Source organism: Rhinoderma darwinii, chromosome 2, assembly GCF_050947455.1.
Source record: "Rhinoderma darwinii isolate aRhiDar2 chromosome 2, aRhiDar2.hap1, whole genome shotgun sequence".
Lineage (NCBI taxonomy): Eukaryota > Metazoa > Chordata > Amphibia > Anura > Rhinodermatidae > Rhinoderma > Rhinoderma darwinii.
In genome coordinates this window covers 33,687,658-33,704,047 of record NC_134688.1, presented here as the reverse complement: position 1 = coordinate 33,704,047, position 16,390 = coordinate 33,687,658, and positions in this window count along the sequence as shown.

The following is a 16,390-nucleotide window of genomic DNA, read 5'->3' as shown; positions in this document are numbered from 1 at the left end:
AACCCCTAGGTCCCGACCTGCGGGCCTACTACGTTCCTTGCCCATTCCCCAGAGACCTTGGACCCATATCTCCATGGATTTTATCACCGATTTGCCTCCATCTCAGGGCAAGTCGGTGGTGTGGGTGGTAGTCGACCGCTTCAGCAAGATGTGCCACTTTGTGCCCCTTAAGAAGCTACCTAACGCCAAGACGTTAGCTTCTTTGTTTGTGAAACACATCCTGCGTCTCCATGGGGCCCCAGTCAATATCGTTTCTGACAGAGGGGTACAATTCGTTTCCTTATTTTGGAAAGCTTTTTGTAAAAAGTTGGAGATTGATCTGTCCTTCTCCTCCGCCTTCCATCCCGAAACTAATGGCCAAACGGAAAGGACCAACCAATCCCTGGAACAATATTTAAGGTGTTTCATCTCCGACTGTCAATTCGATTGGGTCTCATTCCTTCCCCTTGCTGAATTTTCCTTGAATAACCGGGTCAGTAACTCGTCAGGGGTCTCCCCGTTTTTCTGTAATTTCGGGTTTAACCCAAGATTCTCCTCCGTCTCCCCTGGTTGTTCCAATAATCCTGAGGTAGAGGATGTTCATCGGGAACTGTGCACCGTCTGGGCCCAGGTTCAGAAGAACCTAGAGGCGTCCCAGAGCGCACAAAAGATTCAGGCGGATAGTAGACGTTCTGCTAACCCCCGGTTTGTCGTCGGGGGTTTGGTCTGGTTGTCGTCCAGGAACTTGCGCCTTAAGGTCCCGTCCAGGAAGTTTGCTCCCCGATTTATTGGACCTTATAAGATCATTGAAGTCCTCAACCCTGTATCCTTCCGTCTGGAGCTCCCCCCATCATTTCGCATACATGACGTCTTCCATGCCTCCCTCCTTAAACGCTGCTCCCCGTCCTGGTCCCCCTCGAGGATACCTCCTGTTCCCGTTCTCACCCCTGAGGGGGTGGAATTCGAGGTGGCCAAGATTATGGACAGTAGGATGGTCCAGGGCTCCCTCCAGTACCTGGTCCATTGGAGAGGATACGGGCCGGAGGAGAGGACTTGGGTACCTGCCCGTGATGTTCACGCTGGGGTATTGATCAGGAGGTTCCACCTTCTCTTCCCCACTAAACCGGGTCCCCTTAGTAAGGGTCCGGTGGCCCCTCATAAAAGGGGGAGTACTGTTAGGGATCTGCCATTTACTTCATCTAGGTATACTCCTGGGATTAATCAATCCACACCTGAGGCCAGACCTGTTCGACTGACACCATCTCCCACCAACCAGGGTGGCAGGCTCAGGAGTGGGAGAGCCTATCGCGGCCTGGTCTGTCGGAGTTAGCTCCGCCCCCTGTCCTTTATTACCTGCCCTGTTCTCTCCCTCAGTGCTTGTAATTCTTTTGGATTCCTGGCCCCACTGCTGCTTGCTCCAGCCTGCTTCTGCCGTGCTTCTGCCTTGCTGCAGTTCTGCTTGACCTGCTTTGCTTTGCCCCTGGCTTGCTTCTGTCTCCTTGCCCGCTCGGGTGTACTCACTTCGTCCTGGTCCTGACTGTCCGTTCGCCGCTCCGTTTCCTCGTGGCGTTCCGTGGCTACTGCCCCTTCCCTTGCATGTTCCCTGTTTGTTTTCCTGTGCACTTAGACAGCGTAGGGACCGCCGCCCAGTTGTACCTCGTCGCCTAGGGCGAGTCGTTGCAAGTAGGCAGGGACAGGGCGGTGGGTAGATTAGGGCTCACTTTCCCTTCACCTCCTTCCGGCCATTACAGTGTATGTCTGCTTCGAGGGATCGGTGCCCATCTTAAGCAGGAGGTCAGGAAACAAATAGGGAAGGATGAGTATGTGGAGATGTTCTCCCTCCTCCCCTTGGAGAAGTTCTATCTGGATCAGGGGAAGAGGGGCTAGAGCATAAAAGAAGGAGGAGGAGAAAAGGCGTTATCTCCTGATTCCGCAAATGTTTACCAATTGGTTAATATGGTGAACGTTTTCATTTGCGATTCTAGCTAGAGTAATTTGCGAAAAGACCCCGGAGCACTGCTCGGCCCTTTTATGTTTTATGGATTCTATTGGGGAAGCATATAGGGTGTATAAGGGCCTGGTATGGCTCCGTTATGATAAAGAAGTCACAGTACAGCTGACACTAAGCTTTATGCAGAACATAGTGGAATGTCAAAAACAGCAAAAAAAATCAAGAGAATCAAAAGAAATTTAATAAAACAACACCAGTCCCAAGTGAATATAATTCGCAATGTTGTAGGGGGGTAAGGGAATGATAATGCTGGGAACTCTCTCTGTTATACTCTACTTAAACCCTATACACACACAAGAAACAGAGTATAGAGCCAAGTATATATGAAAAGAATAACAAATTTTATTAAATACATATAAAAACATACATGTTAAAAAGGTACATGAGTGGAGAGACTCTATATGATATGAACACAGGTAAGTAGGAAAACCAAGTGTATGGTGTGTTTAAAGTCCTTATATTAAGGATATATGAATAGGGCAGTGTGCTATCGTATATAACGTTAGTTGTTTGAGTGTGAGCTGTTTTGTTAAGGACAGAAGTGTCCAAAGGGTGTTTTCTAGAGTAAAATACTCCCAACATTAATAACTCAGATAGCCTTACCCATAATAGTAGTCCTGGTAGCCTGGATACCTGTGTGTAGAACAATAAGATGTCATTTTTTTCCAAAATTTCTCATTTTCACAGGAAACAAAATACCCCATTTTGTTGCCCAATTTGTCCTTGGTGCGGCAATTCCCCATTTGTGGTGATAAACTGCCGTTTGGGCCCATGGGAGGGCTCAGAAGGAAAGGACCACCATTTGGCCTACTGGAGTTTTTCTGGTGCTAAGTCATGTATGCAGAAGCCCCTGAGGTACCAGTACAGTTGAAACCCCTGAGAAGTGACCCCATTTTAAAAACTACACCCCTTAAGACATTCATCTAGAGGTGTAGTGAGCCTTTTGACCCCACAGGTACTGTGTAAAAGATAATGCGCAGCAGATGGGGCAGAGTGAGATTTGCAATTTTCTATATATATATGGCATGTCCGTGCCCGATAAAGTGTGCCCAGCATGTGCCACTGGAGATATACACACCATAAGATGTAATGTGGGTTCTCCCGGGTACGGCAATACCCTACATGTGGCTGTTATTAGCTGCCTGGGCACACGGCAGAGCTCAGAAGGGAAAGATGAGGGGCATAAGTTGTGCGGAGTGTATCAGGGTAAATTAAAAATTAAGGGATGTATGATAAATTCGAAAACAATCTTTCATACAGAGCCCTGGTTTTTCGGGACACGTGTTGCATTCGTATATTGTTTACCTCCTTATCCCCCTCTTTGAGCAGACTCTGCACCTCTGCACCTCTGTTGACTTTTTCCCTTCTTGCCAGTTTGGGGAACTTCTCCTGGAAAGTGTTGCCCTGGTACGATGCGTGTGGCCTCGCTTCCGGAAGTACTGGATGCTCCCTATTCTTGGTCCTAAAGATTAGGTTCTTGATAATCACCTCTTGAAATTCCAGGAAAGTTCCCCTCTGGCCTGCACATCGACGTAGCACATACGCATTGTACAATGCCATCTGTATCTTCCTGCAGACTTGCTCCTCTCTGGCTGCATGTGCTCTGTACAGCGTCAGAGAGGAGGAGGAGTGTTACAGACGTTCGGCACGTCTGCTATGTGCGTCTACATGGCCCCTCCCCCTGGTCCAGTCCGTCCCGGGATGAAAATGCCGCCCCCGTCCCGTTTGGGTAGGTGGTGCCGCCTGAGGCCGTCGGCCTCATGGCAGATGCGGCACTGACCACACCCTCGATTTCCGCATGGCGCTGTAGGGCTTCAGGACTTGATCTGACAAGTCAACCCCTCCCATGTACCTATTGTAGTCCAGGATGCAGTCTGGTTTGGGGGTCTCTATACTGGTACCTCGTACAGGTACATGGGTACTGGTGTGGCCATGTATTGTTGTTAATACAAGGACATCTCTCTTGTCCTTGTACTTGACACACAATATGTTGCTGCTAGATTGTGCCCTGCTCTCACCCCTTCTGAGTGTTTGCCCAAGCAGAGTCTTAGGGAGGCCTCTCAGATTTTTTTCTAGCAGTGCCGCATGCCGCAGGACTTCTGGAAGCGAGGCACTTGAAGAGTGGGACGCTGGTATAAAAATTATCCAAGTAGAGGTGGTAACCCTGGTCCAGCAGTGGGTGCACCAAATCCCACACAATTTTTGCATTAATTCCCAGTAAGGGGGGGCATTCTGGGGGCTGAATACTGCTGTCCTTCCCTTCATACATCCTAAATTTGTAGGTATACCCTGATGCACTCTCGCACAGCTTATACATCTTTACGCCATACCTTGCCCTCTTACTCGGCAGGTACTGGCGGAATTGAAGCCTCCCTTTAAAATGTACCAGGGACTCATCAATAGAAATACACTTCTCGGGGGTGTATGCTTGGGCAAACCGAGCACTGAAATGGTCTAATAGGGGTCTCAGTTTGTACAAACGGTCAAAACTGGGGTCATCTCGGGGTGGGCACTGCTCATTATCCTTATAATTTAAGAAGCGAAATATTGCCTCATAATGCATCTTGGACATGGCCATACGGTACATTGGGGGTATGGTATAAGATGTCCATGCTCCAGTAGGTCCTAATGGATGGCTTTTTCAGAAGCCCCATGTTCAAGTGAAGTCCCCAGAACTTGCCCAACTCTGCTACATCTACAGGGGTCCACCTGTAGGATTGGGCATAAAATGATGTAGGGTTCTTAGTAATATACTGTTGGACATATAAATTTGCCTGGGAGACCATAAGATCTATAAAGTCATCAGTGAAGAAGAAACTGAAAAAGCCCATTTCACTGAGCCCTGCCGTATTAAATTTTAACTCTGGGATTTTGGGCTCATAAATGTCTGGTGTGGGGGTCCAAATGGGGGCTTGAACTGCGGCGGGGTCATTTCGCTCGGGGGCTTCAACTGCACTAATGGTCAAGGAGCATCTCCTAGGAGGTTCCTCTTCTTCATCACTGGATGAGGAGGTGGATAAATAAAACAGAGTCTCACCATCCGACGACTCTGTGTCGGAGGCAAGAAATGAATATGCCTCTTCGGCACTAAATGTCCGTTGGGACATGTTTGATTGCTTTCCTAACTAGGAGCAATAGGCTGCTACCTAAACCAGCTCAAAAAATTGGTGTTTTTATAGAACGAGTGGGCTTCCCTGAGACTAAACCTAACAAGGGCGAGGGTTCCTAACACTAAACCTAACTAGATTTTATTTGAACTTCCCTGAGACTAAATCTAACTACGGCGACTATTCTCTGACACTAAACCTAACTAGATTATTCTGAGCTTCCCTAACACTAAACCTAACCACGGTGACGGGTGCCTGACACTAAACCTATCTAGATTATTCCGAGCTTCCCTGACGCTAAACCTAACTACTGTGATGGACCCCTAACGCTAGATCTAACTATGGTGATGGATTCCTGACGCTATACCTAACTATGCTTTTTGACGGTTCCCTGACACTAACTAACACTAATACTAAACTAACTAGATAAATTGTCTAAATTAACAGGTTTTTTTTTGTTTTTTTTTTTTTTTTATATATTTTTTTATTTTATATGTTTTATAAAGAAAAAAATAATCCCCAGGGACCAAGAAATTGGTCCTGAAGACTAAGAAGTGGTCAGTGATAGGAGATCACTGACCAAAAATGTGGGGGGAACACAAGGAGGAAGGGTAAAGGACTGGGTAGTGGATTGGGGAGGTGGGAAGCAGAAAAAAGTTGTCTTTTTTTCACTTTTTTTCACTCTTTTTCTTCTCTCCCTCTACTCACAACCGCTCTGAACGCCTCGCTATCTCCATCTCAGGGCGGGTGCGGCAGGATGTGATGTCAGGGAGAGGAAGTGAAGAGACCGATCGCCACTATTGGACAGTTACTCACTGACTGACCAATAGTGGCGATTGTGGAGGCGGGACCATCGCAATAGGTCCCGGCGTATTGAGCTGTGATAGCCTGCTGTCGGAAACAGCAGCTGTCACAGCTCGTGCACGCGCCGGTGGAAAATGGCGATGCATTTTCCCTGCGACATAATATTCCGTCGCTGAGCGCGAACGGGGCGGTCAGCGCGACGGAATATTACGTTGCTGAGCTCGAAGGGGTTAAATACATTGAATACACAGTGTCAAGAAACTTTAATTTCACTTTTTCAATGGTTTTCAGTGACTTAAGTGATAAATTATCACGCTGCAGCAAGTTATCAGAGTCAGGATAAGGATTGCTATATCTGTACATGACTCCAAACAAAGAAACAAGAAGTTCATCTGCTCACCAGGCCATCCATGTGTCCAATAAACTCTCGGTGGGTGGATAATTGTCCGGTTACTTTATCCATTAAAATGGAGACGATCCAGAACTTAGGCTACATTCACACGACAGTGAAAAAAAATGGCCATTAAAAACTGATCAACTGTCAGTTTTTCATGGCCATTTTGCATCATTGTGTCTGCAAATTTTTATACACTTCCAGTCCGTCTGTCCGTTTTTAATGGCAGTTTCACATCCATTTTGCATCCGTTTTTCATGGCCGTTAAAAAAACTGATGAATTTCATTTGTCTGGCTTCTTTTGTCCCAACCCCCTGAAAACACCCAAACAAAGGTCATTGTCATGATTGTTTCACAGCCACCCTGTAGATGATGACACACAGCCCCCCTGTAGATGATGGCACACGGACCCCCTGTATATGATGAAACACAGACCCCCTGTAGATGATGGCACACAGACCCCCTGTAGATGATGGCACACAGACCCCCTGTAGATGATGGCTCACAGCCTCCCTGTAGATGATGTCACACAGCCCCCTGTAGGTGATGGCACACAGCCCCCCTGTAGATGATGGCACACAGCCCCCCTGTAGATGATGGCACACAGCCCCCCTGTAGATGATGGCACACCGCCCCATGTAGATGATGGCACACCGCCCCATGTAGACGATGGCACACGGCCCCTTGTAGACGATGGCACACAGCCCCCCTGTAGATGATGGCACACCGCCCCATGTAGATGATGGCACACAGCCCCCCTGTAGATGATGACACAGACACCTCTCCGGATAAAGCACCACACCACCCCCTCCCTGTGGTAATCTTCCTGGACTCTCTCTGTAAATTCAGGACCGTGCCGAAAAATTTGCTACAGTAGACAACAATGTCCCCTGTACTAGCGCCATGCTACCATAGTAGTGAGCGCAACAATATCCGTAATTTTTGTCCGCCTGAATGCCCTACATACTCACCGATGCATGACCGTCTACATCACGAGTGATCTCTAGTCTCACTGGTTCTGCGAAGGCGATGCGAGGACGTCATCTCGTCACCTTCGCAGAACCCATGAGACTAGAGACCACACCTGTAGAGGACGGCGCTGCAACAGTGAGTATGTGTCATTGCGCCGCCGATTACCAGCAAGGGAGCCAATAGTTCCCTTGGCTCTTGAATCCCCAAATCACAGAACCGTTTTTAACGGCTGTTACATGTATTGACGGCCGTTAAAAATTGATCCATTGACTTCTATGGGGGCCGTCTGGCCGTGAAAGCGGCCAAAAATAGGACATGTTCTATTTTTTGACGGCCAATATTCACCGGTGGTTAAAAAAAGGCCGTGTGAATATACCCATAGAACATCATTGCTCTGAAAGCGGACGTTTTTTACTGTTGTGTGAATGTAGCCTAAAACGAAATTCAATAAAATGTATCCTTTATTAGTTCAGATGTTGCCGTCTTTACCTTGACTTTTAACGCATTAAATAAACAATCCCTTATCTTGACTTTTTCAATGGTTTTTGTTGTGTGATATCACGCTGCAACAAATGATATTTTATTTCACATATAGCGAAAAGTAGTAATCCAAAAATAGGTTTTTAACGTTTCGGTCTATACATTCAACCTTCTTTAGACACGGATATGCGGCGCTTGTGACCTCGGTCGCTGTTGGGTAATGGCGCCATTATTTTTGGATTACTACTTTTTGCTATATGTGAAATCAAATATCACTTATTGCATAATACCTTGGAGTGCTGAGTTCCCATTTTTTACACATTGGCGTGGAAGCCTACTCACGCACACTTGAAACACGGAGTGCTGCGGGATCAAGAAAGTATCACGCTGCAACAAGTTATCAGAGTCAAGTTAAAGATGGCTACATCTGTATTACAGTATAAAATCCATCTAGTAACAGATTACACGTTTCATACATTACATGTTCTTAGTCGTAGCCCCTATAACCACACATGTATCTTTCTTCCATGTTTAGAAACAGCAGTCCCATGTAACGCCTATATCCAGTGTATGCACAGACAGTCTATCCAGGCAGTAGGAGATAATTAGATGATGTAACAGATACTGCAGCCGCTTATGATGTCACTGATGATGTCATAGACAGTACTAGCCATTAGGTTCTATGTGCAGCTGGATTACATATTTTTTACAATTTCTGCCAATGACGTCTGGACCGGGACTGTGATTGACTGTGTGATTGACAGGTAAGATGCAGCATTTTATCATTAATTCTACATGTTACTGGACACATGAAATATATACGCTCTAGAATTCTCATATAAGGCCAGATTCACACTGGACATTACTGCAGCAATTTCTAACCACACCAACACCTCACCACAACTATATGATTGTAGAAGGATTTTTTTCTGGTGATTGTCGGGGGTTGTTTTTTTTTTTTAGACAAACAGTACAAGTTCCAGTAAAATGTTTCTATTAATGCAAGTAACAACTGAACATTTTACATTCAGATTTCAAGGTTTCATATTTTCGCATTAAAGTTACAACTCAGAGTATGTTCACATGGCCTATTTTCATGGCCATAAACGCCCCGAAAAACATCTAAAACTACAGAGGCTGAACGCCTCCAAACATCTGCGCTTTGATTTCAATGGGAAAAACGGGGGTTTGTTCCGATGAGGCGTTTTTTACGTGGCCGTTTAAAAAAAACTGTAGAAGGATTTTTTTCTGGTGATTGTCAGGAGTTGGGGTTGTTTTTTTTTTAGACAAACAGTTCAAGTTCCAGTAAAATGTTTCTATTAATGCAAGTAACAACTGAACATTTTACATTCAGATTTCAATATTTCATATTTTCTCATTAAAGTTACAACTCAGTACATCAGAGTATGTTCACACAGCCTATTTTCAGCCGTTTTCCTGGCCGTAAACACCCCGAAAAACAGCCGAAAATACGGAGGCTGGACGCCTCCAAACATCTACCCATTGATTTCAATGGGAAAAAGGTTGTTTTTTTTTCCGATGGTGCATTTTACGTGGGCGTTTGATAAAGCGGCGCATAAAAAACACCCTGTAAAAAGAAGTGCATTTCACTCATTCGGCTATTTTTGGAGCCGTTTTTCATTGTCTCAATAGAAAAACAGCTCCAAGAACGTTGGTAAAAACGCCTCAAAAAATGTTTGTGGTTTAAAAAATGGCTGAAAATCAGAGGCTGTTTTCCCTTGAAAAGAGCTCTGTATTTTAGAGACGTTTTTTAGTTAAGTGTGTGAACATACCCTTACCATTGTCTGAGAATTGCAGCTGTCAGTAATGTGGAATGTGACTTCTCAGTCGTTTTCAATATGATGTCTAATTTAATTTAATTAAATGGTCTTAAAAAGCTACCGTATATTATCCTAATAAGGCTCAGCAGTAGCCAGGGCCGGCCTTAGGGGTGTGCGACCTGTGCCATTACATAGGGCGCATCCCTCCAGCAGGTGGAACGGGGCGCTGCGCTGGCTCCCTTCCACTGCTTGTGTTTTAGAAGCGGCCGGGCAACTCAGCAGCTGCCTTTCCGCCTGGGTGCTTCTCTCACTGACATCGCATTTCTAGCAGCGAAAATCGGGATTCCTCTAGGAGATGGGGGGCATTGGGGATTGGCATTTGTAAATTGCCCACATTGTGACCCCCCCTAATGTCAGTCATGGACACCTGGGCCTGGGTGTGACTGCAACCTCTTCACCCCTATAGTTATGTTCCCTGGGTTTACACTAACATTACAAAATGTTTTCAATGTCTGACTCGTCCTGTGATAGAAAATGAAAGGTGTGAAAGTAAATATATTATTATTCATTCTAGATATGGGGTTATTTTATGTTTATTCCATTATGTATTTTACAGACATTTATGACATCTGAATATGTGGCACCAGTGACAGCCGACATGCTAGGACATACACTGTATATATGTAAGTATTATAGCAAATGACAACCTATAGAAATTCTATAATCTGATGTCATCCAGAATGTTCCTATAGAGACACATGACAAGACTGTGGGAACAAATTCCCCAATATTGTTCATCCAGGGCCTGTCTTAGGGGTGTGCGACCTGTGCGGTTACACTGGGTGCATCACCTGTCACTAATGAATGGGGCGCCACTGGTCTTGATGTCTGGGGCACCCATTGCTTGAACACTCAATCCCACTCTTCATGTAAAAAAAGTAAAGGGCACTGCTCAGGATGCAGATACAATTCCTTGATAATGAATTACATTACAGTGTGGCAGACAATACTTGTCTGGCAGTGTTATTTGGGCACTGTATGATTGCAGTATTTGAGTACTATATTCTACGCCATAAAGCTGAATTCAGACGCTGCAGATTTGCTGCGCGCCAAAATTCACAAGTGTTACAGGTGAATAGTTACAGTCTCAAAAACTCATCCACATGTAGCAAAAGTAAACGCTGGGAATTTTGCTGCAGCTTTATATTATTATTATTATAGAAATGCTCCATAAAGAAGATATTATGGTATTAGTAATATATAAGGGACTTGTTATTTATGTAATTTCCTAATACACATTTGGCTTATGGGGGAGCACACAGCGCACACAGAGTGTCTACATTACCAGTACTGCAGTCTGTGCGCCACCATACAGGTCCGTCCACATGAAGTTGCTGTGTACATGAGCCCTAATGTACATTTCCTTCATTGTTGGGTGGTCTATACTGAGCACACGTCTGTCTGGAGAAATAAAACTACACAATTATTGTTTTTTCCAGAACATCTTAAGATCAGCTGCCTGCTGCCAGGGGGACTCTCTGAAGCAATATTTCATCTATGCAAGGTGCGTCTCTTATTAGTTACTATATGCAGTATCCACCAATACCCTCCACAGTTAGAATGACACTTTTTGTATGTCCTGGGTCAGAATGCCCCTTCTGTATGTCCCACAGTAATGAAGCCCCCTTTTCTAAGCCCCGACTCAGTCCTTTTATCCCCCATATTAATAGTGCCCCCTTTGCTCCTATAAAATAAAAAATTATACTCACCTAATAGACGACCAACCGGGTCAGACATTTCGCTTCCTCCCTGCGCCGTTATTGTTTGTCCAATTTCAGGGGCGTATGGAGCCCCAGAGCTGTGGGCCACCCCAAATCCCTGGACCCCAGCCGGTCATCCTATTTACCCCTGTGGTAATTTTACACTGGTTGGGGACTGGACTCTGTTCTAGATAGAAATGTTGCCATTGATTGAGATTTGTCCTAATACATTGTCTTTCCTTCTCCTAGAATTAATTCCTCATAAGTGTTAATGATAACCACACGTCCCAGGAGGGCAGATCAAAGATTAAGCAGAGCCCTCCACCTCACATCACATAACGTTCTACATTCAGTCGGATGTATTCAGTAGGAGAGTCCAAGGTCAGTGTATTTTATTAACTGCATCTCTAAATGATCACATAGTGTGTATTACTGGTCAATACTGAAGAGGGCACTACCACCATAGATGGCCTGGGCACCCTCAACTTACACTGCCGATCCGGCATTTAGGGCCCAAACCTATAATATAAAAAAACAGAAAGATACAATCCCTAGTTTATTGACTGGGTGATGTTATTTTGGCAATGTATGATTAAATTATTTGGACACTACATGGTGCATCATAAGGGGGAGGACGTCACAGATACTGCACATGTCACCAATAAACCTAAGGCCGGCCCTGGATGTGACACAATAGCTGCCACGTGACATGCCATCCACACGGACATGACCGCTGTGGCCTAGCAACTAAAGACAACAGAACCACCAGCGCAGGAGCCACAGGGAATTTAAAAAATGAGTAGGGACAATTTGTTATTTTTAGCCATATGCGGCTTAGACTAAGGTTTATGAAACTGTCAGAAAACCCCTTTAATAATTATTTTGTCTGTTGAATCCAGAAATCCAATTTACCATTTTCTACTCTCTCTACTCCAGTCCAAAAGACTCCACAAAAGACAAATTAGAAGTTTTCCATTAAGGATAAGATTATATAGAAGAATAACAATAAGCCCCTGGTCCCTGATACATAATCTATACCAGGGTCCTCCAACTATTATGTGCCATTATACTGCTGGTGTTATTTGTGTGGCAGAGGGGCATTGGACTCGCCCTGTGATAGAAAATGAAATGTGTGAAAGTAAATATATTATTATTCATTATAGATATGGGGTTATTTTATGTATGTGCATTAAACCCATTATGTATTTTACAGACATTTATAACATCTGAATATGTGGCACCAGTGACAGCCGACATGCTAGAAGATCCACTGTATATATGTAAGTATTATAGCAAATAACAACCTATAGAAATTCTATAATGTGATGTCATCCAGAATGTTCCTATAGAGACACATGACAAGACTGTGGGAACAATCTCCCTGATGTTTTCAATAGGCTGAACATATATTTGTTGATATGATGAACCATACTAAGCGCACGTCATAATATCTTCAGAGTTTATACTTTTTGTTCCAGAATTTCTTGAGATCGGCTGCCTGCTGCCAGGGGGACTCTCTGAAGTAATATTTCATCTATATGCGGTATGTCCATCATTAGTTACTATATACAGTATCCACCAGTAGCTCTGTACATTGAAAAAGTAATGAGCGGGCAAAATGCCAAGAAAGGCGTAGCAGTGGGGAACCTTGGATAGTTGGTAGGAATAGGCATAATGTAAGTTAGGGGTATCTTTGTCCAAAATGCTGGCCACATGGCTCGGTTTGGGACTGAACGTAGGTGTAAGGTAATTGGGTGAGGGAGTGTAGGGGGATTTTAGACAGCTTTGGTCTGCCAAGAACATTTGCGATGTGTCAAGGCCTGGATGCAATAGACAAGGACTTAAAGAGGCTCTGTCACCTGATTTTGCAGCCCCTATCTGCTATTGCAGCAGATCGGCGCTGCAATGTAGATTGCAGTAACGTTTTTATTTTTTAAAAACGAGCATTTTTGGCCAAGTTATGACCATTTTTGTATTTATGCAAATGAGGCTTGCAAAAGTACAGCTGGGCGTGTATTATGTGCGTACATCGGGGCGTTTTTACTACTTTTACTAGCTGGGCGTTCTGACGAGAAGTATCATCCACTTCTCTTCAGAACGCCCAGCTTCTGGCAGATCACGCTGTGACGTCACTTCCCCAGGTCCTGCATCGTGTCAGACGAGCGAGGACACATTGGCACCAGAGGCTACAGTTGATTCTGCAGCAGCATCAGCGTTTGCAGGTAAGTAGCTACATCGACATACCTGCAAACGCCGATGCTACTGCAGAATCAACTGTAGCCTCTGGTGCCGATGTGTCCTCGCTCGTCCGACACGATGCAGGACCTGTGAGTGACGTCACAGCGTGATCTCTCGAGAACACGCTGTGTCTGCACTGCCAGAAGCTGGGCGTTCTGAAGAGAAGTGGATGATACTTCTCATCAGAACGCCCAGCTAGTAAAAGAAGTAAAAACGCCCCGATGTACGCACATAATACACGCCCAGTTGTACTTTTACTTTTAAACACGCCCAGTTGTACTTTTGCAAGCCTCATTTGCATAAATACAAAAATGGTCATAACTTGGCCAAAAATGCTCGTTTTTTAAAAATAAAAACGTTACTGTAATCTACATTGCAGCGCCGATCTGCTGCAGTAGCAGATAGGGGTTGCACAATCTGGTGACAGAGCCTCTTTAAGTGAGTTTCATTACACAGTCATAATCTGCAGGCATAGGTGATAATGGACACTGGCAGAATGTTTTTATATTTACAGCACTCAAGCAGAAAGCAATGGAAGGTGCCAGGATATTGCCACGTATAGAGCCCCCACAAGTCATGCAGCACAAGGACCTGGACTTGGGGTGTACTGGATTGCTTGGAGCAAATGGCATCAAGGAAGCAAGGCAGGTATCCTCAATGGTATCATTCTAGCAAAAATTTGAGGGAACATGGCACGATGATGGGCCAAGTGCCAGGATCCTTGCGCAGGGATCCAGGGTCGATGAAGGCAGCAATATCCCAGTAGGGCCTCATAATCTCAACATGGGAGAGGGACACCTTGGGGTTGCCAAAATGTTTAGAACACGTGGTACTGGCACAATGTTTGGAATTACAGGAGCAGCGCATCTGGATGTAAAGAGAAGCAGAAGAAGGCAACAGTAGCTGGTTGAGTCTGATTCTGATCTGTCAGATGATAATAAGTGGTCTGATGTTGGGGATAGATGGGCTAATGGGCAAGACGTTTAAGATGCTGAAAAAAATGTTTACGCAGGATAAAGTAAAAAGGTTTTTAAAAGCGAGGAGGCGTGATACCGAAAGCCAATCCTTTACTGGAAAGAGGGGGTAAAGTTTGGGGCCAGGAAACATGTTTGTTGATTTCTACCTACACACACTTGTCCCAGGAAATGTTGGGAAACATAAGGGAGGAAAGGCTTGTCTAGTTTTTGTGATGTCTATGGAAGATTTTGTTTAGTATTGCAGTGTTATGGTGGTGGAGCAGGACCCCCTTATTGATCAGGTGCCAATTAAAAGGGATGGTGCCTGTGAAGCAGGCTGGTAAGTATAAAAAAAATACATCTGTCGCATCTAAAAGAGGCATCAGTAAACGATGAAATAGACAAGGAGTTGAGTGAGTTGCATCATTAAAGCAGAATCTGCAGGCACGGATGACAATGGATACTTGCAGAATGTTTTTTGTGCCTACAGGACTCAAGTGAGAAGCAGTGGAAAGGACACGGATATCGCCACGGATAGGGCGTCCACGAGTCATGCAGCACAAGGAACTGGACTTCTGATGTAATTGACTGTTCGGAGGAGATGGCGTACATTTGCGAAGAATGTAGTTTGCTTTCGAAGCGCGTAAGCAGTCATGTATCATCACTTCAACATGCCGTGTGGTTTATAAAATGTTTTTCTAATAAAGTCATCACATTGTCATGAGGATTGCTGGACCGTATTTTCTTCTGTTTACTGTATATTTATTGGACAGTGCTAACGTCATACAGCCCTCCCTGTAGAGAACGCCATACAGCCCCCCTGTAGAGAACGCCATACAGCCCCCCCTGTAGAGAACGCCATACAGCCCCCCCTGTAGGGAACGCCATACATCCCCCCCCTGTAGAGAACGCCATAGAGCCCCCCCCCCCTGTAGGGAACGCCATACAGCCCCCCCCTGTAGGGAACGCCATACAGCCGCCCCCAGTAGGGAACGCCATACAGCGTTCCCCCCTGTAGGGAACGCCATACAGCGTCCCCCTTCCCAAAAAAATTCGACCTACAGTGTGTCCTACAAAATACATGTATCCCCTATCCACAGGATAGGGGATACATGTGTGATCGCTGGCAGCGAAAGCTCCTTCTATCCTCTCCTCAGGGTCCCCGGCAGTCACTGACAGCCGGAGACCCGACATTCAGCAGCCCGATCGCGCGGGCAGTAAGTTAAAACCGGAGTCGTAAAAAGTCTATGGCTCAGGTTTTAAGGACCCTGACCGCTGGCCGTAAAAATACAGCCAGCGGTCGGGAACCAGTTAATGGCAGAGCGGGGAGATACCTCCCTGCTCTGCCGTAGTGTTCAGTGGCGTCCCGCTGTAGCAGCCATAGCGGCTGCCAGCGGAGCCTCCGGCCATGGTGGGGGCCCGTGCCGGCTGGCGACACGGGCCCCCTCATGCCGCGGGCCCCGTAGCAGCCGCTACGGCTGCTACGGCGGTAGTTACGCCACTGCTCAGTACATATATACAACACCAAAAAAAATCTCCGTGTTATGACTGCGGACCTTTGTCGCTCACCCTGTGATGAACGGCCGCGACCGCAACTTCCTGGCCACCTCCCCAGAGACCACGGCTGGCGCGGCCTTCCCTTCCTGGAGTGTGCGAGGAGTGCCTTAAAGGGCCAGCGTGCGCACTTCCTAAAAGTTTTCTATCCTACCCCAGTGCACCCTGGATTATAAAAAGGTCTCTGCCCTTCCACTCCTTGCTTGAGCGTTGTTTGTACTTTTCCCATGTTTTGCAAAGGGTCCCTTAGTATTTTCCTGCTTGATCCCAGAGTTCCCGTTCCCTGCATCCTATTTCCTGTATCCCTTGCTGTTTCCTAACTGTGCCTGCCTTTTATCAGAGTCGTGTGGTACC